At 39.5% G+C, this 26,818-nt stretch overlaps 1 protein-coding gene across 5 annotated transcripts in view; it reads left to right on the forward strand.

The window, feature by feature from the left end:
• SYT1 (synaptotagmin 1) overlaps nucleotides 1-26,818 on the forward strand; it is a 364,659-nt gene that overhangs the window by 62,501 nt on the left and 275,340 nt on the right. For 4 of the 5 annotated variants that reach the window (XM_074870647.1, XM_074870645.1, XM_074870650.1 and 1 more), the window contains exon 2: nucleotides 23,129-23,239. The exons of the other annotated variant lie outside the window; for it this stretch is intronic. The gene's annotated coding sequence lies outside the window, so the exon portion shown is untranslated. The remainder of the gene's footprint in view (nucleotides 1-23,128; nucleotides 23,240-26,818) is intronic. 5 annotated transcript variants of the gene reach the window in all.

A 26,818-nucleotide genomic window follows, 5' to 3' on the forward strand; every position in this document is an offset into this window, starting at 1 on the left:
CAGACGCTAAGCCTGGGACGATTAGCCAGGATGCTGTTCAGTCACCAACTGTATTACTAACTGAGCTTTGAAAATTCCTTATCAAGCATCTCCTACAATAGCTTTCCCAGCCAGTTCTTGGCTTTTCGTTTGGTCCAATAAAGAGTCCTGACCTTATCATAAAAGAAAGGACTGCCAAGGTCTTGCTGACACTTATTCCTCCTTGCTCCTCAGTCATTTCTGTTCAGACAAATGAAAAGGTTACTGCTCTTTAAATATCCCTTCACAAGGGTCTATGATAATTGAACTGTCTAAATTCATGTATCTAGTTAGATTAGACTCTTTCTTTACAAAAAAATAAATACTTGACTTTTGTCAGTTCTTACCTTCTTAGGAATAAATCACACATGTGAGCCTGTTCTGAAAAGTGGCTGTTAATGAAAGAGTGACACAGATAGGCAGTGGCATTACAAAAGCTCTTTTTTCCCTCTGTTCATTCAGACTGCATCAACTAAGTGTATCTTTTATACTATGTCTGAATATGTAAAAAGCAAAACAATTTTCATGCCTGCAAAATTATTATGTTTTTAAACAAGTAGGAATGTGTATATATATGTATTAAGAGGATAAGTTATAGATCTGTAGTCTAAGAAATTGAATTCTTCATGGATGGTTTTTTTCCTATGTATTTTGCTTTATTTGAGGTAGAGTTGATATTCAAATGTATGAAAATGTCACTTAATAGTTAAGTAATAAAATGTAGTTGAAGTGGAAAGATCACAAATGTCTCAGGGGCATGCAGTGGTGAATTCCTGAAAAAGTTAAATAGATTGTTTTAATTAGCATGTTTGGAAAAACAGCGTATGATTCTGTAAACAGATATAGCTGCTCCTGAGAAATGCTGGTTGCTGTTTAAGAAATTTTGGAAATGTAAGATGGGTAGGGATCTTTTTGGTTACCAGCTCCAGCTCCTTACTGTTTCAAGTAGCACATTATACTGGTCCACTTTAGGAGCTTGTAAAGCATGGTTCAGCTAGCTGTTAGTCTGGGGAGGGGATGGGAGCTGCATCCATTTCTTCTATTCCAAGGCTGTTCCAGATTCTCATTGTTCTAATGTTTACACTTTTTTAATTTACAGCCTAACTTTATTCATGGCCATCTTATATTCATTCTTTCTTGTGCCAGCTGTGGCCCCTAGACTGAATAATTTTTTTTTTCTCCTTCACTGTTCAGTTCCCTGGCATATTTTCTCTCAGCTTTCATTTCACCAGACCAGATATGCTTAAGCACTTTTAGTCTCTTTTTGTCAGATAGATTTTCCATTTCTCCGAGCATGTTGGCACCTCTTTTCTTCACCTCTTCCAATTTAAGCTTATCATTCTTTAACATGAGTGAACAGGATGCTGTAGCATTAGAGATGGCCTTGATTAGATTTCCCCCACATCTTGTACAATAGCATCAGTGTTTCCTTCTCTCCTGAAAAATCTTATTTGAGTTGCATTGTCCATATAACACTAAGAACTCATACTTAAATCCTATGACTGATCCTTTTCTACCTCAGTCATTTTCAAGTGATGAACTTCTGGCTTATGGAAGAAACGTTTTTATTAGTCCTTTGGGGGATGGCCTTGCCATATGTGTGATAGATTTTTATTTCATTTATATTATTTGTGTTCTTAAGGTCATCAAGTTATTTGCATATGGATATCCTAATGTTCCTCGGTATTGATTATATCCCCCAAAATGAATTATCATAAGATGTCACCAGTCCTGATAGTTTGGCCAAGGTCATGATGAAAATAAGATTTCTCCCAAGACTGATCACTGAGAAACTCTCTTAATAGCTTCTCTCTAGCCTGAAACTTTTCAACACTAAGCACTTTCATTTTCCCTTCAGTTAGTTTCTTATTGACCTAATATTTCTGATATTAATCCTAATTTTCTGTAGACTGAATAATGATTTCCCATGTGGCACCATATGAAAAATGCTTTTCTGAACTTCAGATATGTGAGGTCTCTCACATTCCCAATGTTTTATAAAATCCAGAACCTCAGAGAAAGCTATTGAATTGATGTAGTGTGATTTACCTTCTCATCCTCCCTTGACCTGTGTGTCTTTAAGTATACTTTCTCTGAAAACTTCCTCTAAAAACATATACATTATTGTAAAGTATTAGAAGATACTGAAATCAGGCTTACTGACCATCTATAGCTCAGATTGCCTTCTGTCCTACTTTGCTGCTCTATACTATTCAACTCTCTCCTATGCCTATAGGACAAGATAGCAATCTTGCTACTGAAATATCCTGTTCCTGTTCTTTCAGAATTTGAGTTGGAGGCTGTCCTGTCACCCTCAGCTTAATGTTTTTGATGGGTTTTTTTTGAGTTATATAATTAACATAACTGATAATGTCTAATTTTTGCTCCTGCTATCCATCTTCATCCCTGCATTCAATATTTTCAGCGTAATCCTAAATTCTATACTATCTTTACTCCCTTGTGATCCCTTTCTCATTTTTCTTGTTTGTATTTTATTCATATAGGTAAAAATTTACTATTTGTAATTAAGTGCACAGTTTTTATCTTCACTTTTTATCATCATCTACTTCAACCACCATAACAAGACTAGTGTATTTATTGCCAGTTCCACATGGTGTATGTGTATACAAAGAACAAATATTTTTGAGTAATAAAATATATTTAAATCAAACAGCACAACCCTCTAGATTTTTGTCATATCCATACACAAAACTTTGAAGTAACTTTTTACTTATAATACACTCCATATACATAGGGTTGGGCAGATATTCAAAGGAGCAGCATAATTTATTTGCTCAGGTTTTAATGTAGCCTAACCTGTGCAAATAAAATGAAGGAATAGATTTAAACCATCATACTGCAATCTATGTTAAAAGAACGCATCGGCTTCTCTTTTGTGTGTTAAGTCAAGTTAGTGTTCAGATTAAGTGGGGTTTAGGAAGGCTGAAATGAGGAAATGGAAAATGCCGGTCAGATGGTTGTTGGGAGACTGTTCCCCAAAGGCAAGTTGAATGTGTGAATTCAATAAGGAACTCCAGAATGAAAACTTGTAAGTTAAACACAGAGAGCAGAAATCGATGCAAGAGGAGAAGGAAGGAAAAGAAAAAGGCGATGAGGAAGGCCGTCGCTAGGCAGGCACAGACAGTACAGAGGAAGTGAGAGACACAACACTTTAGGTATTTCAGTGGGGTAGAGCTTAGTTCTCTGCTATGAGAAGAGGGGTGAATGAAATTTCCCACTTAAAGCAATGTGAAAAGATAAGGTGAGAGACAGAGGAGGAAAAGGATTTTGAGCCTGGAGGAGAAAGATGTATGTTCACTGGAGGCAACCACAGCTTCAGTGATACAGTGAAATAGAAGACTAATACAAAGTAATACTGTGTACTATTACATTGTAATAATTCATCCAGCTGAGAGCAGGAAGTGGCAGTGTGTGATTCTGGCCATGTTTGTTGAAAGGAAAAAAAAAAAAAGTGAGAGGTTGAAGTTTAATTTTTTTTTTTTTTATTTGTTTACCCACCAAAAACATTAGGGTAACTTCTGCTAACTTTCTTGACCTCCTTTGTCTGTATGATATGATTATTAGTGGGAGTCTTTTTTTTCCCTTTTGGCATTAGTACAGTATTTTTCAAGTTTATGAATAATTCAGGTACTCCATAATGTGTTGCATTACTTGCCAGATGCTGGGTCACTAATGTAATTCAGCTTGCTGTTTAGAAAAACCCAACTAGTTTAATTGCTGATAGAATTCAGTACTAAGAAAAATTACGTCTCCTTTTGCATGGATTCTGATAATAGATGCTGTAATCATAGTGTTAGTACTCTTCAGTATTAATTTAGTAATACAGAGCAATGACCAGAACTGCTTATCTCAAGAGATCATAGGCTTTCTTTTGAGGTTTCCTTTTTTTTTTTTTTGAAATTACTTATTTTCTATTAATTATTTAATAGTATGTAAAGCAACATGGTCTTGATTTATTTGCAACTTGGTGTCTGAAGTGAGATATTGGTGATGCCGCTAACAGTATACCAAACTCTGGGGAACGGAGTTGTTTAATTACATCTGCATGGCCAAGAAAGGGATCATGAAAGTGTCGTGGGTCATTTGGGTTGCTGAGGGCTCGTGTTCATGAGTGTGTGTGTATGCATTTGCCAAATTTCTGTTGAATAACATTTACTACAAGAGGGCAGGATATGGGCATATATTTTAGAACAGAGGTGGCCAAGCTTTCATAAAACTCTGCTGGGTTCTTATTGTGGCTGGAAATCTGGTGTAACTTGGAACAGTTCTTAACTTGCTCAGGACTGCATACAGTAAGCAGTCCATCTCACGGTACCTCTTCATCCCCTTTGAAGTACCAGCTCATTCCTCCAAGCAAAAGTGAAGGAGCTGTGATAGACACATAGCTAATGGGCAGTTACGGAGGTGAGACGCTTCCGTGTCTTCTTGAGTGGTAGAAAACAGTTCAGTAAGTTTTAATGAAACTGGGAGTCTAATCTTACAGACAGTGCCAAACATCCTGCATTTTAGGAAGTATGTGGGTGAAAACTTTAAAACAGAAGCTTAACTCTTGTGCTTGTTGGAGCTCCCACCAACTAGTTCTGCTATGGGACTGCTCTGACACCTAGTCAAGAAATGTAGATGCATCATGTGGGGTGTTCAGTGTACGTAATGACAAAGACACCGCTGGCATAGGAGTCCAGTTTAAGACAAGAGACAGCAGATGGATGTAACAGTGAAAGGGGATACAAGTCCTAGAAAATCGATTTTAAAGCATAACTATTAGGTCAGTTTTGATCACAGCCAGAGTTAAACCAACTCATTTCTGTGGTCTTTGTGCTTAACAGAGTTTAGCCAGGTTAGTAGTACTACTGACTGCTTTAATAAGTACTGTTGTTTGCAGACACTATGGGTTGAGGCTCTAAAATTAGAGAAAGGAACCACTGTTTTGCCTTTTGAAATTTTAGTGACCTCTGCACCATTGGGAGGACTCAGGAAATGTGTCTCTGTCCCTTGTAAACTTTGGTTTTCTTCCTCAGAAGTTTCATTTGTAACAGAAAATAACTAACGAAGGCTGTGAAATACGGTTTCACAGCTTCTGCTATTAGTGAACTTTTAATATTTTTATTAGGAGAATGTATTCTCTGTTAGGAATTTGTTGCTCTCATGATTTGAAGTATTTAAAGAATCCTTCTAAGGATTAGTTAAGGTATATAGGGGGAAAAAACACAACAAATAAGTTCCCAAGGTTTATATTTATATGGGTCTATATGGGACACTTACACAAATCTGTTCTCTTGTAAATCAATGGTGATATTAGATTTAGGTGAAAGGGATGAAGATGCTCAGCTGACTAGATTTTCAGTCAGCTCAGTAGTTAAATTAGTGCTAAGAAATTATATAGATGTTTAAGTGATTTAAAGGAACAGGATAAAAATATTCTTTTATCTCAGTGGCACACCAGTTTAATGAGTAATATTGAGAATCGTGAAGAAACAGCGTCTAATGAAATAAATTGTCTTTGCACAGCTTTAACAATGTAATTAAAACATAATGCTATTTATGGAAAAAAACTTGTTAAAAAGCAATTACAATAGCTTGTTTTATTATGTTCTTTCATTGAAAGACCATAAAGACTGGTATTCAATTTTCCAGTTTTCAACTAAAATGCCATTGAATTTTTGTACATGGTCATTTTGCTTTTTTTCTCCTCCTGTCTATACATTTCACCTTTAAATTAAGAGGGGTTTTTTTTGTTTCAGAAATAAGTGGGTCATTTTTAATTACTGTCAGCAATTTGTTAGTCAAAGTAAAGCTTACTCTAGTTTCAGTCACGGTTTTATGAAAGCTTTCAGTATTACCTGCTGCAAAAAGCTTTTGTGGCAGCACACTGCCTTCTTCTCCAGCACAGCCCCTTTGACATCTGTGTTCTCTGCCACATAAATGAAGGTGGAACATCCCACCCCGAGATGTTCAATTTTCATAATATTAGATTTGTTCTGAGAATGGGTTTCAAAGAATACACAAACCCATGGAGAAATAATGATGGATATAAGTATATCCAAGACAGCAGATAGATCTTAAGTTATAAATACTTAATTTTCATGAGTTGAATGGTGTATATTAGAATAGACATAGCAGAAAGGTTCAATATTTTCAAATGGATACATTTAAAAATAAGCTCTACACAAACATGACATTCTGACTAGATAATATGTCACTGCTACACTGTTTTGTTTGTTTTTCTACTGCCTCGGTAATTATTGTGGTGAGATGATCTCCTTACTTACTGGCATTCTGTAGGCTCATACCAGTAATTCCCCTGAAACGACTGTCTGCAGTCTTACAGGGTCTTACTGCTGAGGTAGTTTGAATGCTAATGTAGATCATAATTAATCAATAGTGATTGGGCAAAACATAAAGCATTTATATGGTCTTCATAACTGACACCTAAATTCTCCACAAGAGATAGCCTGAAATAGTAGCAGAACTTGGCCTTGCATCTCTTTGTTCTAGGCTCATCCCATTTGATGTGCTAGCATGCATGACTTAAAATAGCCTCCGAGGTGAGTTGTTCAGATGTGTCATTTGAACTGAATATAGTTTTGCATGCTCCTGTAGTATATAAAAGAACAGAATACCAAAAGCAATTTTAAGTAGCATACAGCAAAAAATGAAATATTCTTTTCTGCTAATCTTCCAGAAAGAGAATTTTCATGTGAGAATGAGTATTATCTCTGAAATACCATTTTGAGGAGTTATTTAAGAAAAGGCTGTATGTGCTTATTGAAAAACTCATGTTTTGCTTACTTTCTATGTATAAAATAGTGTCTTAAGCTTTTCCCAGTGTTAATGAGTGCATTTTTTCTCAGCTCTTCTTTGTTTTGTCTTTGCACCTTCAGTTGGATGAGAGTTTGTAGCTTACATTCTCTTTTCTAACATTTTTACTGAACTGTCTCTGCTTGATAGTAATTATAATAGATTTTCTGACAGAAATGGGATTTTTGTGTGGGATTATATGTGTGGCAATTTCCAAAAGTAATTGGGTACTATGTCCTGACTCTTCAATGCCAATATGTCAGTAGCATGTTTAAACTCTTTGGTTTATTGCTATAATGTTTTTATTTCTTTTAAATGCATATTTGCACAGTTCCCAGCGCACTGAAACTGTGATCTTAACTGAACCTCGGGATTCAGCTGAGAGAGGAATGAGTATTAATTACCTGGGGAAAATGTGGCAGAGAAGGATCTGGGATCCCATAAGTACACATAAGTAATCATTTCCCTCCCCACTCTGTTCCTCCTCCCCAAAATCAACTCACCAGCAATTGGAGGACTGGTTAAAAAAGATTCATCTAGGTCCTTATTTCCTTAAATGAACGTGTGAAACCAAGTCGTTAGCAAGTTCATTAGTGTTGTTTTATGTTAGCAATGACATAAATCTACAATACTATGACTACAAAAAATGATCTTCTATATGGTTCATTGGTAACTCTTAAGAGATAGCCAAAAACTGAAATCACATGAAGATGAGGGAAAATCTTGGTATATCAAAAACATTACATAGTAATATATTGTATAAAGGTAGTATTCTAAAACTGTATATATGCCAGTAAGAACAACCTTGCAATTGCAGAACCTGGAGATGAAGCTGATTCTGTTACCCAAGATGTTACTTTTGTCGAAAGACAGAGCTAATACATTTTTTATAACTTGATTTTAAAGTTTGCTATATTGCTTTGAATGTTGTATTTTGATGGTTACCTTTTGTAAAAGAGAAATTTCTGATTGACGTTATTAAGGATATTGTTAAGAAATATCTGGAGGTGACCAAAGCTAAAGGGAAACATTTAGGTTTTACTGAAGTGACTAAGCATAATAGATGCCAGACTCCCATGAAAGTCCATAGAAATAAGGTGCTTACTCATTTGGATGCCTTTATGAACTCCATTAGGTGCTTTTGTGCATCTTTAGACATCTACATACCTCATCTACTGTTCTAAACAAAGAAGTGCATGCTCTGGCAACATTTACAGTGATGGAAGTCAGGTGTGCTTTGACTCAAATCAATGCACTCTGTTCATTTATGCCTCTGTCTGAAAATATTCTAGCTGTAATCTCTTTGGTTGCCAGCTTATCAAAAAAAAAATTCAACTGAAAAATTACATTTCAAGAGGACGAATAAATGTATTTTGAAGATAGGGAGACAAAAAGTAAAATTACTTCCATATGACACCAAGCTATTAGAGTTCTGATAAATCTGGATTAGTTTCATCTATAACAATGGCTGATATTAAGTCCTTGGCCAAAAAATAGATAATTGGAATCACACAATACACAGCTCTTCAGTTTGGCATCAATTTCATAATACAATAAAACTTATCATTTGTAAGCTTGTCTGGTTTTCAGAAAAAGACTGAGAACAATTTGATCTGTCCTGGTACATCAGACAATATGGTGCAGGTGGTTTAAAAACAAAACAGTTAATCAAGCAAAATTTTACTTAAACTACCTGATGATTCATCATCCAGTCTATTCACACTGTCAATTGTGCCTTTCTGAGGAATTATTCAGAGAATATTTAAATAGACTGGACAGCATGTGCAACTGCTGAGAATGCTATTGTATTATGAATTACTTCTTCAATTTAAGTTCAATAGAGACTGACAACATTGCAGTGAGTCAGCCTTCTGTTTTCTTGAATGCAGTCAATATACCATTTATACTGAAAATTAAGTTGTGCCTCAGGTATTATTTTGGCCATGCTATAATATTCCTGAAGTAAACTTTGAAATGGTATGAAAATCAGAATTATTTATTTAATCATCTTTCCACTTCTTTTTACGTATGTATCATCACAGACTTTAGAAGTTGTGTTTATATCGGTAACAGCTACTGTTAAGCTCTTACCTGCATGGCTCCCATTCAAGCACAAAATTGCATGGAAACACCACCAGAGAATATGACAGAGTAGTTCCTTAGTGGGCTGGGTGCTAGTTGGATTTTTTAGAGAAATTGAAGAAGCGTATAGAGTAGAAGGAAGCTGAGAGATGTCAAATACACCAAGAATGAGATCGTCAAGAACTGGACAAACTTTGACAGGCTGTAAATTAAGGGAAAGAAATTGGAGAAAGGAGAAAGACAAATAAAAAAAAAAAAAAAAAAGAAGGGTGGTGATGATACAGTTATGGACATGAGGTGTTAATAGAGTTTATAACATACCACCTGGAGCAGAGACAGTTAAGTAATTTTTCTTGTGCTGTAATTTGGAGAGTGGAATGTCAAGGGGATGGAAATGAGACTGGTGTCAGCAGGGGTGACATATAGTTTGAGGACTGTGACCTCAATAGCTACATGTAGACTGCATGACTAGTGCTTTCAGGGATCCTGGTTGCCTGTTCATCAGTGTGCCTGGAAACCAGGGTAGAAATGGTAGGAGAAATAAAATACAGAGAGATCGTTGTGGGCAGTTAGCTCACATCCTGGCAGACTGAGATGGGAACTGTGATGTGTATCTGTATTGGGTCTTGCTGGGATGAAACTAACTTTCCTCATTGCAGCTCGTATGGTGCTGGTTTAGATTAGTGACTAAAACAGTGGTGATAACACACCAGTGGTTTAGCTGTTGCTGAACTTCTCTTACTCAGCCCCTAGCAATTAGGCTGGGAGGGAACACAGCCAGGACAGCTGACCCAAATTGGCCCGAGGGGTATTCTGTACCTTATAAAGTCATGCTCAACAGTAAAAACGGGGGTAGTCTTTCCAAAGCAGTTGTCACTTGGAGGCTGTGTGAGCATTGGGCTGCTGGTGGATGGTAGGGAGAGATTGCCTTTGCTTCGCTTGTGTATTCTTTCTCCCTCTTTTTCTCCTTCACTTTTTAAATTGCCTTTATCTTGATTCACAAGTTTCTCTTGCTTTTGTGCTTCAAATTCTCTCCTCCATGCAGGGAAGCAGAGTGAGTGGCTGGCGGATGCTTAGTTTTTGGTCTGGGTCAACCCACCACAATATCTGAAACTTGAGAATCTGTCTGAATCCCACTATTTAGAGATAGCCAAAAATCTGCCAACTGGAAATGAAGTGGTAGTGTTGGTTTATCTGTGGTTAAAATAAAAATATTTGATTGAAAATTTGAAAACAAAAGAAAAAAGAGTAATATTGATACACATGTTGTGTAATAAACTGATTATGTCAATGGCCATTTGGGTGTTTTTGAAATTTCTGTGGCATTGTGATATTACTTCTCTGAGAAGATCTTCTGTATGGCTTAATACTCTGTTGAAGGTTCTCAAAAAACACTTGCTTTTATGACACATTACTTCACACCTTTTAAGCCTGATCACCTAATATTGACAAACTTAGGAAGTCCTTAGAAAACTAAATAGACTTTTCACGCGTTTTTAATGAAATTTTTCTGAGTGGTATTTTTGAAGTAATACCTTGAAGGCTTATGGAGCCTTTGGTCATGACATTTTGCTCATTATATGGGGACTATATCAATGAGTATGAACTTATTTTTGGTACTCAAGTAATCAAGCAATAGTAAATTTGTATCTGGTTATGTTCTTCGCTTTCTATTTTAAGTCTCGAGAGAAATAAAAGTATCTACAATAAGGTCACGTTGTCTTTCAGAACGTCTAGTTAAAGTGAAAATTAAAAAAACTATAAAACTGCATTTCACCTACAACCTCATAGAGGCAATATGGACTAGTTTCCTCTCGTTTCAGGTGTTTTGTAGGCATTTCCTTATAGTTATGAAAGTAGTACTTCAAAGACAAATGAAAATAATTAAAAATGGTATCTTTACCACATCCTGGCTAGCCTGGAATTATGGATTGGATATTAATACATCAGTGTTCATTAATCTATATGCATATAATATATGTCAAAGTTAAAAATAGAAGGTGCAGATTGAAAAATATTTAGGCCTTGCAGTCTTTCCTCTGCCAAGGCAGAATTAACTGTGTTGTGTGTGTGTTTGTCTGAACTAATTTTAAAATGTCATGTGTGTTGAAATTTATATAATTCCTGTTGAAAACCTGGTTTCATTGTTGTGAGTTGTCTGTGATGTTCCTTGTTTTTCTTGTTTCCAAATAAGTGCAAGTGTAAAAACTAGTTATCTAAGCTGTGTTGCCCAATGAGGCAATAGGAACTCCAAGCTTAAAATACAAAGCATTCCCACTCTTAAATAACTCCTTGTTGTAACTTACCATGACCTGACTGCTTTATGGGTACACCTCTTCATTGCTCAAATTTTAATGTACATACTGACAAGGAAGCTTCCTGGATAGTGGATGAAAAAGAAGTGATGATGAACTTTTCGTTCATTCTAAATGTGAATACCAATTTTCAAGGGAGCTAATTAAAATCATTATCTGATCCCTAGCTGTGAGAGATCTCTGCCTGAATGCACGTGGTAAGTTCATGCCTTTTGAGATTTCTAATTTGATTGTATACTTTTTCCCTGGTTTTATGGCTACAGCATTTTTTTACGTTCATAGGTCTTTGCCAGAGGAAACGGCAACCTTCCCTTTAAATGTTGCAGTTGGGAAACAATACTTTGCAAGTGGATTTTTTTTCCCCTTTGTGCATGTGAGAAGAATGGTAACTCAACTCATCAAAGCTGCAGGGGAAAATGCCTCTTTCCAACCTAATTGGCTAATAAGCAATTGTTTTGAAGACAGTCCAACCTGAGATAATGTACAGGACCTCAGTAAACTGTGAGCTCCTATTGCCAAAGCTCAGTGAAGATTTTGTCATCTTAAAAATGACATGCTGAGTTTTCTAGGTACAGAGGGGCACATTGTACATCAGCTGGATGTTGGCAAAGAACATTAAACTCTTAATTTGGCATTACAGGTTGTCAGCTGGTCACATCAGTTGACTTTAATAATTGTGCACTGAGCAAATGCACACAGATCTGGAAGACAGAACCTCAAAAACTTACCCTTTCATTGTCAGCTTGTTAGTTTTATGTGTTTGGGTTACTTTCACTTACAGCCTGGGGAAAAAAAAAAAAAGTTTAGTTTCCTTCTGCAGTGAGTTCTATACCATCAGGTTGATCGTTTGTTTGATGTCTTTCACAAATTGAAGGTTTCGCTCATAGTCTAAGCTTGAAGTTGTTCCTTAGTAGCAAGTAAATGAGTTGATCGGTATGGAGTTGGGTTGGTAAGAGAGGTCAGAATGAGAGTTTGAGGATAGGACTTGGCACAATATAAGGAAATCATAAAAATTGATGTGTTTACTCTGTAGTGAATTATTGATTCTTTTTGTTGCATGCGTCAGCATTCACGTGGAGAAAGAAAGTTTATAGCAAAGCAAGATGTCTGTCAGTCTGCTTTTGCTATAGTGGGCAAGTTAATATTAATGATCTGAGATGTAGCTAAAACAAAAGAATGTTGCTAAGTAACACTTCACCTAAGTGAAGTGGAAGTAGCAGGGTAATAGTTATATATAATTTTTCACAAAGACCAGTAAGATAGGGTTGTACTAGAAATGGTTGGCTTCTGTCCGTTAAGTGACAAGATCAAGAGTGACACTTTTGCCAGTGCAAACTGAAGTGTGTATTTGCATGTATTTATTGCTTGCTGCTTTTCATTAGGAAGCACAGAAAGGGACCAGAATTTCCTTCCTTAAATGTGTGTAACTTTAATAGATTAACAGGAAATTCAGTTCAAATTCTCCTGGGAAAAAATATCCCCAACGGGAAAGTAAAAAAATATCCTACTGAGACCAGAGAGACTAGAAAATATGTATGAGCTTGAATAGTGACATGTGAGGACAGGCACATTCTCTTGAAGGGTGACAGTGCAAAGATGTTGGCTGTATGTCACCAAGGTCACTTGGCACTTGAATCAGAGGGAGTCAGAGACACCGTTTGTGTGTGGTGTGATCAAGTAAACGATCTGCTCAGGCAGGTGGTTGAACTGAGGGAGGAGGTAGAAAGGTTGAGAATGATCAAAGAGTGTGAAAACGAGATTGACTGGTGGAGCCACACTCTTGAGCAAAGGCAGCAGGTAGAGACTCTATGAGAAATACATGACTCCCTCCCCTCCTCTCACCAGGTAGAAGGAGGGGATGTGGTGGACAGGGGAGAATGGAGTCAGGTCCTTCCTCAGAAAGGCAAGCGAAAACCTTCTCGGCCCCCCTCCCCTTCCCAGTTGTCATCATACAACAGGTATGAGGCTTTGGAACTAGATGGCCAGCTAAATGAAAATGGAAACGAGGACCCATCTGGTGAGCCAACCACAGCTTGTCCCTCAGCCCCACGACTTGTGACTTCTTCAAGTAAGAAGGAAAGGAGAGTAATTGTAGTGGGTGACTCTGTTCTGAGGTGTACAGAGGGGCCCATATGTTGACCAGACCCATACCATAGAGAGGTCTGCTGTCTCCCTGGGGCTCGGGTTAGAGACATTAAAAGGAGGGTTACTGCTCTGGTGCAGCCCTCTGATTACTACCCTTTATTGGTTATCCAGGCAGGTAATGATGAGGTGGTAGAGAGAAGTCTTAAGTCACTCAAAAAGGACTTCAAGGCACTGGGGTGGCTAGTTGAAGGCTCGGGAGCTCAGGTGGTGTTTTCATCAATCCCTCAAGTGGAACAGAAAACCACTGAGAGAGGGTGGAAAACACATCTGATTAACACGTGGCTCAGAGACTGGTGCCACTGTCGGAATTTTGGGTTCTTTGATCATGGTGAGGTTTATAAGGCACCTGGTCTGCTGGCGACAAATGAGACAGGTGGGATGTAGCTGTCCCAGAGGGGAAAAAAGGATTCTGGGGCAGGAGTTAGCAGGGCTTATTGACAGGGCTTTAAACTAGATATGAGGGGGGAGGGGGAGATAACTGGGCCTGTTAGGAATAAGCTCAAGGGAAGCATGCCAAGGCTTGAAGGATGGTGAACTAGTGAGGGCTCTCCCTCTGCCACTTCATTTGAGAGAAGGGGAAGATGTTTAGGAACCGTGGAAGCACCTGAGAAGGGTCTGGTAGAGAATGGGGCCCACACTCACAAAAAGGTGTTGGATTCATTAGCTCATCTCAAGTGCATCTATACCAATGCACCCAGTATGAGCAACAAACAGGGGGAGCTTGAAGCCAGGATGCAGCACGAGAACTATGACATAGTAGCTATAACAGAAACATGGTGGGATGCCTCACACAACTGGAGTGCTGAAATCGATGGCTACAAGCTCTTCTGGAGGGATAGACAGGGAAGGAGAGGTGGTGGAGTGACCCTGTGTGTTAGAGAATGCTATGAGAGCTCAGAAATCAAGTATAATGATAACAGGGTTGAGAGTTTGGATTAGGTTAAGGACCTGTGATTGTGTGACCAATAAAGTAGATCTTGCTGTGGGAGTCTGCTATAGACCCCCCAACCAAAGCAGTGAGGTGGATGAAGCTTTCTATAAACAGTTGGGAGAAATCTCGCGGTCACTTGCCGTTGTTCTTGTGGGGGACTTTAACCTCCCGGGTATCTGCTGGGATCACAGCACAGCAGAGAGGAACAATCCAGGAGGTTCCTGGAATGTGTGGAGGATAACTTCCTCACACAGCTGGTGCTGACCAGGGAAGGTGCCCTCCAGGACCTGCTTCTTGTGAACAGGGAAGAGCTTGTGGGGGAGGTAAAGGTTGGAGGCCATCTAAGGTGCAGTGATCATGAGATGATTGAGTATTCGATCCTTGGAGAAACAAAGAGAGGGGTTAGTAAAACTGCCACCTTAGAATTCCGGAGGGCAAACTTTGACCTGTTCAAAAGACTGATTAACAAAATCTCTTGGGAGGCTGCCTTGAAGGATATGGGAGTCCAGGAAGGCTGGACATACTTCGAGAGAGAAGTCTTAAAGGCACAGGAGCAGGCTGTTCCCATGTGCCGAAAAACAAGCAGGCGGGGAAGGAGACCGGCCTGGCTAAACAGGGACCTTTGGCTGGATCTCAAGAACAAAAGGAGAATCTATTGCCTTTGGAAGAGGGGGCAGGTCTCTCATGAAGACTATAAAGATGTAGTGAAGTTACGCAGGGAGAACATTAGGAGAGCCAAAGTGCAGCTAGAGCTCAACCTGGCTACAGCTGTTAAAGATAATAAAAAATGTTTCTATAAATTCATTAACAACAAAAGGAGGATTAGGGAAAATCTCCCTCCTTTATTGGATGCAGTGGGAAACATGGTAACAAAGGATGAAGAAAAGGCTGAGGCGCTCAACGCCTACTTTGCCTCAGTCTTTAGCAGTGGGACTGGCTGTTCCCTGGACACCCAGCCTCGTGAGCTGGGAGATGGGGAGGGGAAGCAGAATGAGGGCAGCACAGTTGAAGAGGAGGTGGTCAGAGACCTGCTACACCACTTGGATGCACACAAGTCTGTGGAACCGGATGGGTTACACCCAAGGGTGCTGAAAGAGTTGGCAGATGTGCTCGCTAAGCCGCTGTCCATGATTTACCTGAAGTCATGGCTAACTGGGGAGGTCCCATTGGACTGGAGGGTGGCAAATGTGACACCCATCTACTAGAGAGGCAGAAAGGAGGATCCAGGAAACTAAAGACCTGTCAGTCTGACCTCGGTGCCAGGAAAGGTCATGGAGCAGGTCATCTCGGGTGCCATTACAAGTCATATAATGGACAACCAGGGGATCAGGTGTAGTCAGCATGGGTTTATGAAAGGCAGGTCCTGCCTGAACAGCCTGATCTCCTTCTGTGACAAGATGACCCGACTATTGGACGAGGGAAAAGCTGTGGATATTGTCTACCTGGATTTTCGAAAAGCATTTGACACAGTTCCCCATAGAATTCTCATAGGAAAACTGTCTGCCCATGGCCTGGATGAGAAAACAGTCTGTTGGGTCAAGCAGTGGCTGGATGGATGGGCCCAGAGAGTGGTGGTCAATGGGGTTAAATCCAGCTGGTGGCCGGTCACAAGTGGTGTTCCTCAGGGCTGGGTGTTGGGACCATTTCTGTTCAACATCGTTATTGATGATCTTGATAAGGACGTAGAGTGTATTGTCAGAAAGTTCACAGATGACACCAAGTTAAGCGGGAATGTTGATCTGCATGAGGATAGGGAGGCTCTACAGAGAGACTTGGATAGATTGGATCGATGGGCCAACGTTAACAGGATGAGCTTCAACAAGGCCAAGTGCCAGGTCCTGCACTTGGGCCACAACAACCCCCTGCATGGCTACAGGCTTGGGGAGGTGTGGCTGGAGAGCTGTCTGGAAGAGAAGGATCTGGGGGTTCTAATTGACAAGCAGCTGAACATGAGCCAGCAGTGTGCCCAGGTGGCCAAGAAAGCCAACGGCATCCTGGCTTGTATTAGAAATAGTGTGACCAGCAGAAGTAGGGAGGTGATAGTGCCCCTGTACTCTGCACTGGTGAGGCCACACCTGGAGTATTGTGGCCAGTTTTGGGCACCTCAATACGAGAGAGATATCGAGGTGCTGGAGCGAGTGCAGAGGAGGGCAATGAAGCTGGTGAAGGGCCTGGAGAATAAATCCTATGAGGAGAGATTGAGGGATCTGGGACTGTTCAGTTTGAGGAAGAGAAGGCTGAGGGGAGACCTCATCACTCTCTACAGCTACCTGAAAGGACACTGTAGAGAGGTTGGTGCTGGTCTCTTCTCACAGGTAATTAGTGATAGAACAAGAGGGAATGGCTTTAAACTCCAACAGGGGAGGTTCAGACTGTACATTAGGAAGAAATTTTTCACAGAAAGAGTGGTCAGACAGTGGAATAGGCTGCCCAGGGAGGTGGTGGAGTCACCATCTCTGGATGTGTTTAAGGGTTGTTTAGATGAGATGTTGGGGGATATGGTGTAGGGGAGAACTTTGTAGAGTAGGGCTGATGGTTGGACTCTATGATCCCAGGGGTCTTTTCCGACCTGAATGATTCTATGAAGGTCAGGTTTTTTTATAAATATCTAGCTGTGTGCTACCATATGGGTACCTAAAACAGTATACAGGGAAAGAACAAATTTGATATTTGCAATTACTAGTTCAGAGACTTATAAGTCTTTGTGTTCACATCACTCTGAACTGCAGTCATTTTATGTTCTGCATGTGCTTAACCAGGTAAGATGAAGTGTAGTTTCTCCTAGTTTTTAGACCATTCTGTTGGATTCTGTGTTTACACTTGTCTGCCTTGTACTAGCATATGCTCTGTAAGGATAGAAGATTGATCAAAAATTTATTATTATTATTGTTATAACCTTTTCCTTCACCATTCTGAGTAACAAGAAAGGCTGGCATGTTGAAATGATCTTCTTGCAGATTTTAATCCCAAAGTACTTACAGAATAACTGTTTGGAAGGTTCAGATACATTTCACTTGTAGTATAGTGTGAAACTTTCTCATATGTGTTTTTTGAATTGTCTGTTTTTCTAGATGACTAAGTACTTGTACTCTAGGTGCAGTCGCACTACTACTAATGGAACGATGACCATGGACACACCATGTTTAAGCCATATGAATTTGTTCAGTAGAAATGGATTCACATGCAGTACTAAGGATCAGTGGGTGATGCACATGTGACCTGCAGTGTTTTTGACTAATTCCTGGAATACGAAGGCATCCGTTTTCTTGCCTTTGCTTAGACAAAAGTATAGATCAAATTCAGACCATCTCTCATTAGAATGGAAGAATAGTCCCAAGAATTCAGACCAGGGATTCTTATAACCTGGGATCTACAGAGTTCAGCATCCTGTCTCCAGCAAGTCATAGCAGATTTCCAAAGAGAGGAATAGAGTGAGACTATATCACATATTTCTCGAAAAATTCCAGCCTCCCAAGGGATTTCCTGAACTTGGTGTAATTTCTCTAACTCTCAATGAATGTCTCTTGCAAGTTCTTGCTGTTTCCCCTTTCCCCACGCAACTTCTTAAAATTTTCTTGTACCCCATAATTTCTTGTATCCTTCTGAGAGTTTTATAGGTCTTCCAGCAATTGGAGAAAGAACCACCTTCTTTTGTTTGTTTTCCACTTTGCTCCTACCAATCTCCTATATGGTTGCTATTTTTTTTCTATGTAAAACAATATACCAAACCTAAATCGATATAAAAGTACAGTTTAAGCCCACTGTTTTGATACAAATTATTGCAGAAGATCACAGAAACTCAGCTTTACAACTGAATTTATTTACAGAGAGCTTTACAGAAGGAGAATATAATTTTTACAGCATTGACAAGATAGAAATTGTCAGTTGATACCTTTCCTCGCAAAACTCTGTTGCATACTTGGTCTGTATGGACACTGTACCATAAAAGGCACTGAGATCAATAACCCCGTGGTTGTATTAGTACTGTGATAGGTACTCATATTTAACGTGTTATGTTAGAAAGCTACAAAGATAGTGATAGAAACTGGATTTTGCTGATAGTTTGAATAGCAGCCAAGGTTTAAAATGGAAGGTCAGAGGGAGAACCGATTCAAGTTATATAGGCTGGAATAATGTCTATGTATTGCAGTTCTCATTTAAGGTGTTATTTATCATGTAACAAACACTTCGTAACATTTGTTGAGTTGAAACTTAAAAGTTTTGCTGCACTGTAGTTAAGAATCATTTACATTAAAATAAAGAGATTATCCAAATCTCTACATAAGTCATCTGGTAAGTTTAGGTCAAGGCTGACTGAAAGATCTTGCTGATCTGAAGATGCTGGGTTTTTAGAGACTCCTGTGGTTGTTGCAGAGTAGAGATAACTTTAATGTGTTCCAGACTGAAATAAATGTTTTTGGTTTAGTCCAGGAGATAAAAATATAGTCAGAAGTCAGTGAAAAAATAGTAAAGAAATATCATGGTCTTCCAGAACTAAAAGAAGTTGTGGGTTTTGTGGGTTTTGGTTCTTTGTTGTGCTGAATAGTGATGCTCCATGAAATTATTCAGTATCTTTCTATGATTCTAAAAATTCTGAACTTTAAACAAAAGGAAACCAATGCACACAGAGATACATTTTGAAAACTAGCTGAAGGGATTAAAGAATGTCTGAATCTTGGACCTCTGTAGTTTGTGTCAGTAACAAAAATATACTGCACTACTAAATTGCACTGGGAGCACTAAATAATAGCAGTATGTAATAGTCAAAGGTGTGGTAGGTGGTCTACAGCTGTAGCATTAGCATCAACAGTGGAATGGACTATCAGATTTACCATTAGGTGCAGATTAATTAAAGAGTTTTCTTCTGAACATTGGTTAAAACTACTTTGTTGACAAGATGTCCTTATATTGTGACCACAGGTAGGTCTCTGCTTTCTTTCAAGAACATCAAATAGTTTTCCAGTGCAAAAAAATTCTCAGCTGTCAGAACATATACATCCATTTTATCCCGATCATTTGCGGTAGAGAAGGCAGCAGGATGATATTGTAAAGTTGCTCAGATTTATACTTCTTTCTGAATCTGCTTGTTCTTTATAACATAACTGTGGGCATTCCCATAAGTTTGCAGATGTAAATAACCAGTGTCAGTATGTGTTGCATGCAGAGCAGAATTATACCTTCAGCCAAGAAATACCTCTTGAGGAGAAGCTACCTGGTAATGCTCATTTTAGCTCAAATTATAGAAAGGAACAGTTAATTTTTTCTATGGACAGAAATTTTTTTTTTTTTCCCAGAAAGCAATGTCAGCAAACTGATTTTATCTTCATCTTACTGTGTTTCTGGTAGCGTCCTTCATAAGTTGGCTATTGACCTTTCTTGATAAGAAAGCCTTTTCCCATCATCTGTTAATACTTGCTACCTTCTTTCCCTCTCTGTTTCTGTGTTTTCCCCCAGATGTTCATACTGCTGGGAGGTTTCTGAGAACTAGGTTCTTGGTGGAGAAAGACTAGTTCATTACAAATATATCAGTAGCTTAAGTATCTTTTTATGAAATTAAAAAAGCAAGACACAAAATGCAAAATGAAGCTCTTTCTCCCCCCCTATTTTGTTCGCATTTTGCATCACTATGGAGGACACATAAAGGTTTTCCACAGAGACTATTAGTATTCTGGGAAGCTCTTACTTGTGATCCATAGACCATCAAAGTGCTGATAGATGCAGTATTATACAGAAATGCAAAGATTATATTTGTGTTTCTGTATGTATCTTGCAAAAACCCCAAAACATTCAGATCTCTTCTTGCTAATCTGTTCCAGCATGCTCAAGCCATCTGCTTGGTTTTCCTGCTGCATTTGGTCTCATTAGTCATGTTCACATGTATTTCAGGCTGCTTAATTTCATTACGCAAAGTATTATGCACTGTTCATCCAATAAGTGAGAGAGGTTCATTCTGTTTCCCAAGGGACATGTAAAAAGAAGTTCTAAATCTCTAAGAAAACCTGAAAATTCTTGTTGAAACATGGATCACGTTTCACTGTTACTTTTATGAACGTACTAAAACTTACTTTATTGATTGAGTTATTGGTCTTTTCCTGACTCCCAAAGGCTAACTGCTATCTCCTTAGAAATATTTGCTTCTAACTAGGATTTTTAAACACAGTTAAGTTCTCAACACAAAACTGTCATATTTGAAAGTTTTCTTTTTGGTGGAGTTAGCTTTTCTGCCTAGTAGTGAGCTTGCCAGTTCTGAACTAAATGTGCTTGTGGCCATCCGTCTAAATATCTACCAAAATTAGCAAAATTATAAGCCTTTTTAAAAGCATCAGAATTCACAGAGGAAAGAGGGATCTGTTAATGCCGTAGATGTAAAATCTGCCTTTGTAGTCACTCATGGATGTGCTCAAGCTTCTCAAAACTCCTAAGGCTGACTATGATAAAGTCATGGAATTCCCATGGAGTGACTTAATATACTTGTGTTGCAAGACGAAAACAATAGAAAGAGTTTTCTGTGATGTCTCTTGATAACTCTTCTGTGTGATGGGAAGAACCAGCCCCAGCAATGAGAGCTGGGACACTGCTGGGACCCCAGTGGACAGAAGAGTACCAGTATGGGAGAAAAATGGTCAGCGCTGGGCTGAGGAGGGAGTGACTGAGGCTTGATGGGCGAAGGGAATGGATTAACAGTCAACCTGAAGAATGGGAAGGGACATAAAAATTTGACATGGAGTGGGAAATTGAGACTGAACAGACAAAAAGAATGAGAATTGGCAGGGAGCTCTCGGGAAGACAGATTTGCTTGGATATCCGGACAGCAGATGTAGAGCTGCCAACATATCTGCCATTAGCATCAGCCAGTAATCCTAGGTGAAGAGAACTGGGAATGGTTGAGAAATGAGCCAGGAAGGCAAGAAAATGGAATTCAGTGGGAACTGTGCTTGGGTATATAGGAACATACAGTATATACGATGTACTCCAAATTAAAAAAAAAGAAAAAGAGGTGAGAAAAATAAGGATCCACTATTGGGTGTAAAAAAATAGTGGATTTTTTTTTTTATCTTGAAAAAATTTCACTGTGAAAATCGTAATTTTATTTTAAAAATGTACTCTACATGGTATACAAATTATAGAGCATTCACAGAATGGGAGGGGTAGATCCTCTAAATTCCTTAAAAAAAACCCCCAGCATAGGTACTGGATAAACATGGCTCCCCACAAAAAATATGTGACTCAGAGACTGTCAGAAAGAGGTTGAATGAGACTTTGAGTGCTTGACATTGCAGCAATGTTATTTTATTAATGTTGTGGCTTGCATCTAATGACTTTAATTTTACTTTGTTGTTTTGATAAATAAATATATTATATCCAGACAGCCACAAGGTACAAAATAATTGTTGACTGTGAAAGCCAGAACATTTTTAACCAGCTTTTCCTGATATTTATTTCATTAAAACCTTAGATCCTGGAGTCATTTAAAGGATTTAGCCTTTCTTTTCTTTTCTGATGGAAAAGGCACACTGTGTGATGATGTAAATTCTTGTTGCCCCATGACTTTGGTGACTGTAAATTCAGTGCAGTGCACCTTGCTGATACGGGCTTTATTCCCTAAAAAATTAGAAGGCAAATTATACGTATCCACATTTATAGAAAATGCATCGTTTTTACTGTTGTGGTTAACAATATTGATTTCTTAGTACTTAAGTAGTGAAAAATTAGATCTTCCAAACTGTTTTAAATACTTCTAATGAACTTCTGAATTATGCAATGCTTTTGTTCAAATAAAATCTTTATTTCTAAGAATTTTTGCTGTTTTAAATATTGCCAAGACCAGCAAAATGAAATAATGATGGTATTTCTTATTAGGGAAAATAAGTAGAAGTGCTGCATGTAAGATATGGAGACTGAGAACATTTTTATGGTGTATGATTAAGGCATTGGGCAAGGATTCAAGACATTTAAGGCTGAGAAGGTTCCTTAAACCAGACTCCTTGTGTGACATTCAGCATATTGTTTAATTTTGTGTACCTCAGCTTCCATCTGTAGAACAAATATGTTGACACAGCTTTACTCCTATCCTTTGCCTGTCTCAGGGATTTGATTTATAAAAGTCTTAAAGATCTCTAACAGTCTTGTTCAAACAACTTCCAGCACAGTAAGCATTCAGTCTTCACTGGAGCTTCTAGTGATAGCTTTGGGGAAAAAGTGATGTGAATTCTCTTATTACCAGAACAGGAGACTCTATAAAAGGAAAATAGAAGAGCTGAGAAGGGGGTTAAAAAAAATATCTATCGTATAATCTGAATAGTGTTATGAATTCTTTGTCTGAAGATTGAATTGACTTATATCACTTTTGCCTGTTAATGCAAACTGTTTTGAAATTGTCTGGTTGTATATACAAGTTAAAGAATCTGCAAGTATAAATCCATGTCTTTTCGGTTTCAGAGGAATTCACTGAGCATGTTAAGGAACCTTGTGGGATACAGCGGTAGGAAATTACAATGTGTGCGAGATCACTATAGTTCACTGTACTTGACTCACTGATGAAATCTACAGAAATATGTAATATTGGAGCACACTAAGAAAACAGTCCAAATGAGTCCATGATGAAGAAAACTTGTACATGTTTTTTTTTTCCAGTGTATCTTAACAGTCTGATTAACTGTCATGGTAATCTACTTCTGGCAATCAGCATGTGAAGGGCACTGAACAAACCATGTATAATTAAAGGAGTTTTTAAGCAGCAATTGTTTGTGGGCAAAGATAGAAAATAGAGCTGCATAGGTACTGACAAGTGTTTACATGGAATGTCTTTCTCTTAAAGGGAGAAAAGAAAAGGGATTTTTTTCTGAGCTGTGAAGAAACTAGAAACTGACTGATAGAGCCTTCATTCAAGATTTCCCTGTGAAAACTGCGTTGATGCCAATCATATAAGGTATTTTAAAAAACATGGGTTCTGTTATCTTCCATACCCTGTTAAATGCTTTAATGCATGGTGCTTTCCAATAAATAAAATGGAGGTAGTAAATAATTTAAAGAAATAGCTTGTTCTGATGTAAAGTCTGTTAGATTAATGAACCTATAATTTTGTGGTAATACTGACACTAAAGACAAAAAAAAACAGTTTATATGCATTTGTTGGCTGTTCAGATAGTAGTTGTATTCTTTGCCTTCTCTCACCATCAACTTGTGTTTTATCATATTCCAAGCTGTCATGGTTCATTATCCATGGATGAACTTGAGCAGCCTTGTATCATAAAAAAATATACAGTGGCATCTGCCATTGTGCACCACTATACATATCACTTCTGAGTAAAGTTTGTCTTTTATTTTTACATTCAGTAGTATGTGCTCTTATGTTTTTGCCTCTGAATACCTTAAGCAATGGAAGTTGCATATACAACGTTACTGTAATTTCTCAGGTTATAGATATGTCTTCTGTGCCTTTTTAGCTAATGAGTTCCATTTGAGTTAATGCTTGTAAACCTCAGTCTCCACCAGGCAGTCACATCTCTTCTGTAGTTATTTCATAAGCTCCTGTACCAGTGATGTAGACAGCACAGTGAAATTAGGAGATGGTTTTATGATATCAGTCTTGTGTTCTAGATCCTATATTTTGACCTTTCTGATTTTAGGAGCTAGAAATTAAATTTATGTCACAATTGTATTAATATAGAGCAATAATGTCCAGATATTTTTTATTTATTGTGTTTTTTAGGGATTTCCTAAGGTTATTTCACTGCTATTCTGTTTTGGTGATACAACTTTTGAAAATTAATTTGAAATCATAGAATCATTTAGGTTGGAAAAGACCTTTAAGATCATTATGTCCAACCATTAACCTGACACTGCCAAGTCCACCATTAAGCCCTGTCCCTAAGTGCCACATCTACAAGTCTTTTAAAAACCTCCAGGGGTGGTGACTCAACCACTTCCCTGGGCAGCCTGTTCCAGTGCTGGACAAACCTATCGGTGAAGAAATTTTTGCTAATATCCAATCTAAACCTCCCCTGGTGCAACTTAAGGCCATTTTCTCTCGTCCTATTGCTTGGGAGCAGAGTCTAATGCCCACCTCACTACAACCTCCTTTCAGGCAGTTGTAGAGAGCAATAAGGTCTCCCGTCAGCCTCCTATTCTTCAGGCTGAACAACCTCAGCTCCCTCAGCTGCCTCTCATAAGACTTGCTCTCTAGACCCTTCACCAGCTTTGTTGCCCTTCTCTGAAAGTGCTCCAGCACCTCAATGTCATTCTTGTAGTGAGGGGCCCAAAACTGAACACAGTGTTTGAGATGCAGCCTCACCAGTGCTGAGTACAGGGGGACGGTCACTTCCCTAGTCCTACTGGACACGCTATTTCTGATACTAGCCGGAATGCTGTTGGCCACCTGGGCACAGTGCTGGCTCATATTCAGCTGGCTGCCAGCGAACCCCCCCAGGTCCTTTTTCCGCAGGGCAGCTTTACAGCCACTCTTCCCCAAGCCTGTTGTGTTGCAGGGGATTGTTGTGACCTAAGTGCAGGACCTGGCACTCAGCCTTGTTGAACCTCATACAATTAGCCATAGCCCATTGCTCCCTCTGTAGAGCCTTCTTACCCTCAAGCAGATCAATGCTCCCTCCCAACTTGGTGTCATCTGCCAAATTTCTGAGGGTGCACTCAATCCCCTTGTCCAGATCATTGATAAAGATATTAAACAGAACTGGCCCTAGTACTGAGCCCTGGGGAACACCACTTGTGACCAGCTGCCAGTTGCATTTACCTCCACTCACCACCACTCTCTGAGCTCAACCATCCAGCCAGATTTTCACCCAGCTGTTGTTTAACCCCAGCCAGCAATTAAGCACCATACAGCTGCTTGCTTGCTCCCCCCTGATGGGATGGGGAAGAGAAGCATAAAAGTGAGAGAATCCATAGGTTGAGATAAATAGACCTCAACCTGGCTACAGCTGTTAAAGGTAATAAAAAATGTTTCTATAAATTCATTAACAACAAAACGAGGATTAGGGAAAATCTCCCTCCTTTATTGGATGCAGAGGGAAACATGGTAACAAAGGATGAGGAAAAGGCTGAGGCACTCAACGCCTACTTTGCCTCAGTCTTTAGCAGTGGGACTGGCTGTTCCCTGGACACCCAGCCTCGTGAGCTGGGAGATGGGGAGGGGAAGCAGAATGAGGGCAGCACAGTTGAAGAGGAGGTGGTCAGAGACCTGCTACACCACTTGGATGCACACAAGTCTGTGGAACCGGATGGGTTACACCCAAGGGTGCTGAAAGAGTTGGCAGATGTGCTCGCTAAGCCGCTGTCCATGATTTACCTGAAGTCATGGCTAACTGGGGAGGTCCCATTGGACTGGAGGGTGGCAAATGTGACACCCATCTACTAGAGAGGCAGAAAGGAGGATCCAGGAAACTAAAGACCTGTCAGTCTGACCTCGGTGCCAGGAAAGGTCATGGAGCAGGTCATCTCGGGTGCCATTACAAGTCATATAATGGACAACCAGGGGATCAGGTGTAGTCAGCATGGGTTTATGAAAGGCAGGTCCTGCCTGAACAGCCTGATCTCTTTCTGTGACAAGATGACCCGACTATTGGACGAGGGAAAAGCTGTGGATATTGTCTACCTGGATTTTCGAAAAGCATTTGACACAGTTCCCCATAGAATTCTCATAGGAAAACTGGCTGCTCATGGCCTGGATGAGAAAACAGTCTGTTGGGTCAAGCAGTGGCTGGATGGATGGGCCCAGAGAGTGGTGGTCAATGGGGTTAAATCCAGCTGGTGGCCGGTCACAAGTGGTGTTCCTCAGGGCTGGGTGTTGGGACCATTTCTGTTCAACATCTTTATTGATGATCTTGATAAGGACGTAGAGTGTATTGTCAGAAAGTTTGCAGATGACACCAAGTTAAGCGGGAGTGTTGATCTGCATGAGGATAGGGAGGCTCTACAGAGAGACTTGGATAGATTGGATCGGTGGGCCAACGTTAACAGGATGAGCTTCAACAAGGCCAAGTGCCAGTTAGAATAGGCTGCCCAGGGAGGTGGTGGAGTCACCATCCCTGGATGTGTTTAAGGGTCGTTTAGATGAGATGTTGGGGGATATGGTGTAGGGGAGAACTTTGTAGAGTAGGGCTGATGGTTGGACTCTATGATCCCAGGGGTCTTTTCCAACCTGAATGATTCTATGATTCTGTAAATACAGTTTAACCGGTAAACCAAAAACCCCATGCACAAGCAAAGCAAAACAAGGAATTCATTCACCACTTCCCATCAGCAGACTGGTGTTCAGCCATCTCCAGGAAAGCAGGGCTCCATCCTGCATAACTGTTACTTGGGAAGACAAATGCCATCACTCCGAACATCTCCCCCCTTCCTCCTCGTTCCCTCAGCTTTATATGCTGGGATATGGTCTGGGATATCCATTTGGTCAGTTGGGGTCAGCTGTCCCAGCTGTGTCCTCTCCCAACTTCCTGTGCACCCCCAGCATGCTCGCTGGTGGGGTGAGGTGAGAAGCAGAAAAGGC

This window comes from Strix uralensis, chromosome 5 (genome assembly GCF_047716275.1).
Source record: "Strix uralensis isolate ZFMK-TIS-50842 chromosome 5, bStrUra1, whole genome shotgun sequence".
NCBI classification, from domain to species: domain Eukaryota; kingdom Metazoa; phylum Chordata; class Aves; order Strigiformes; family Strigidae; genus Strix; species Strix uralensis.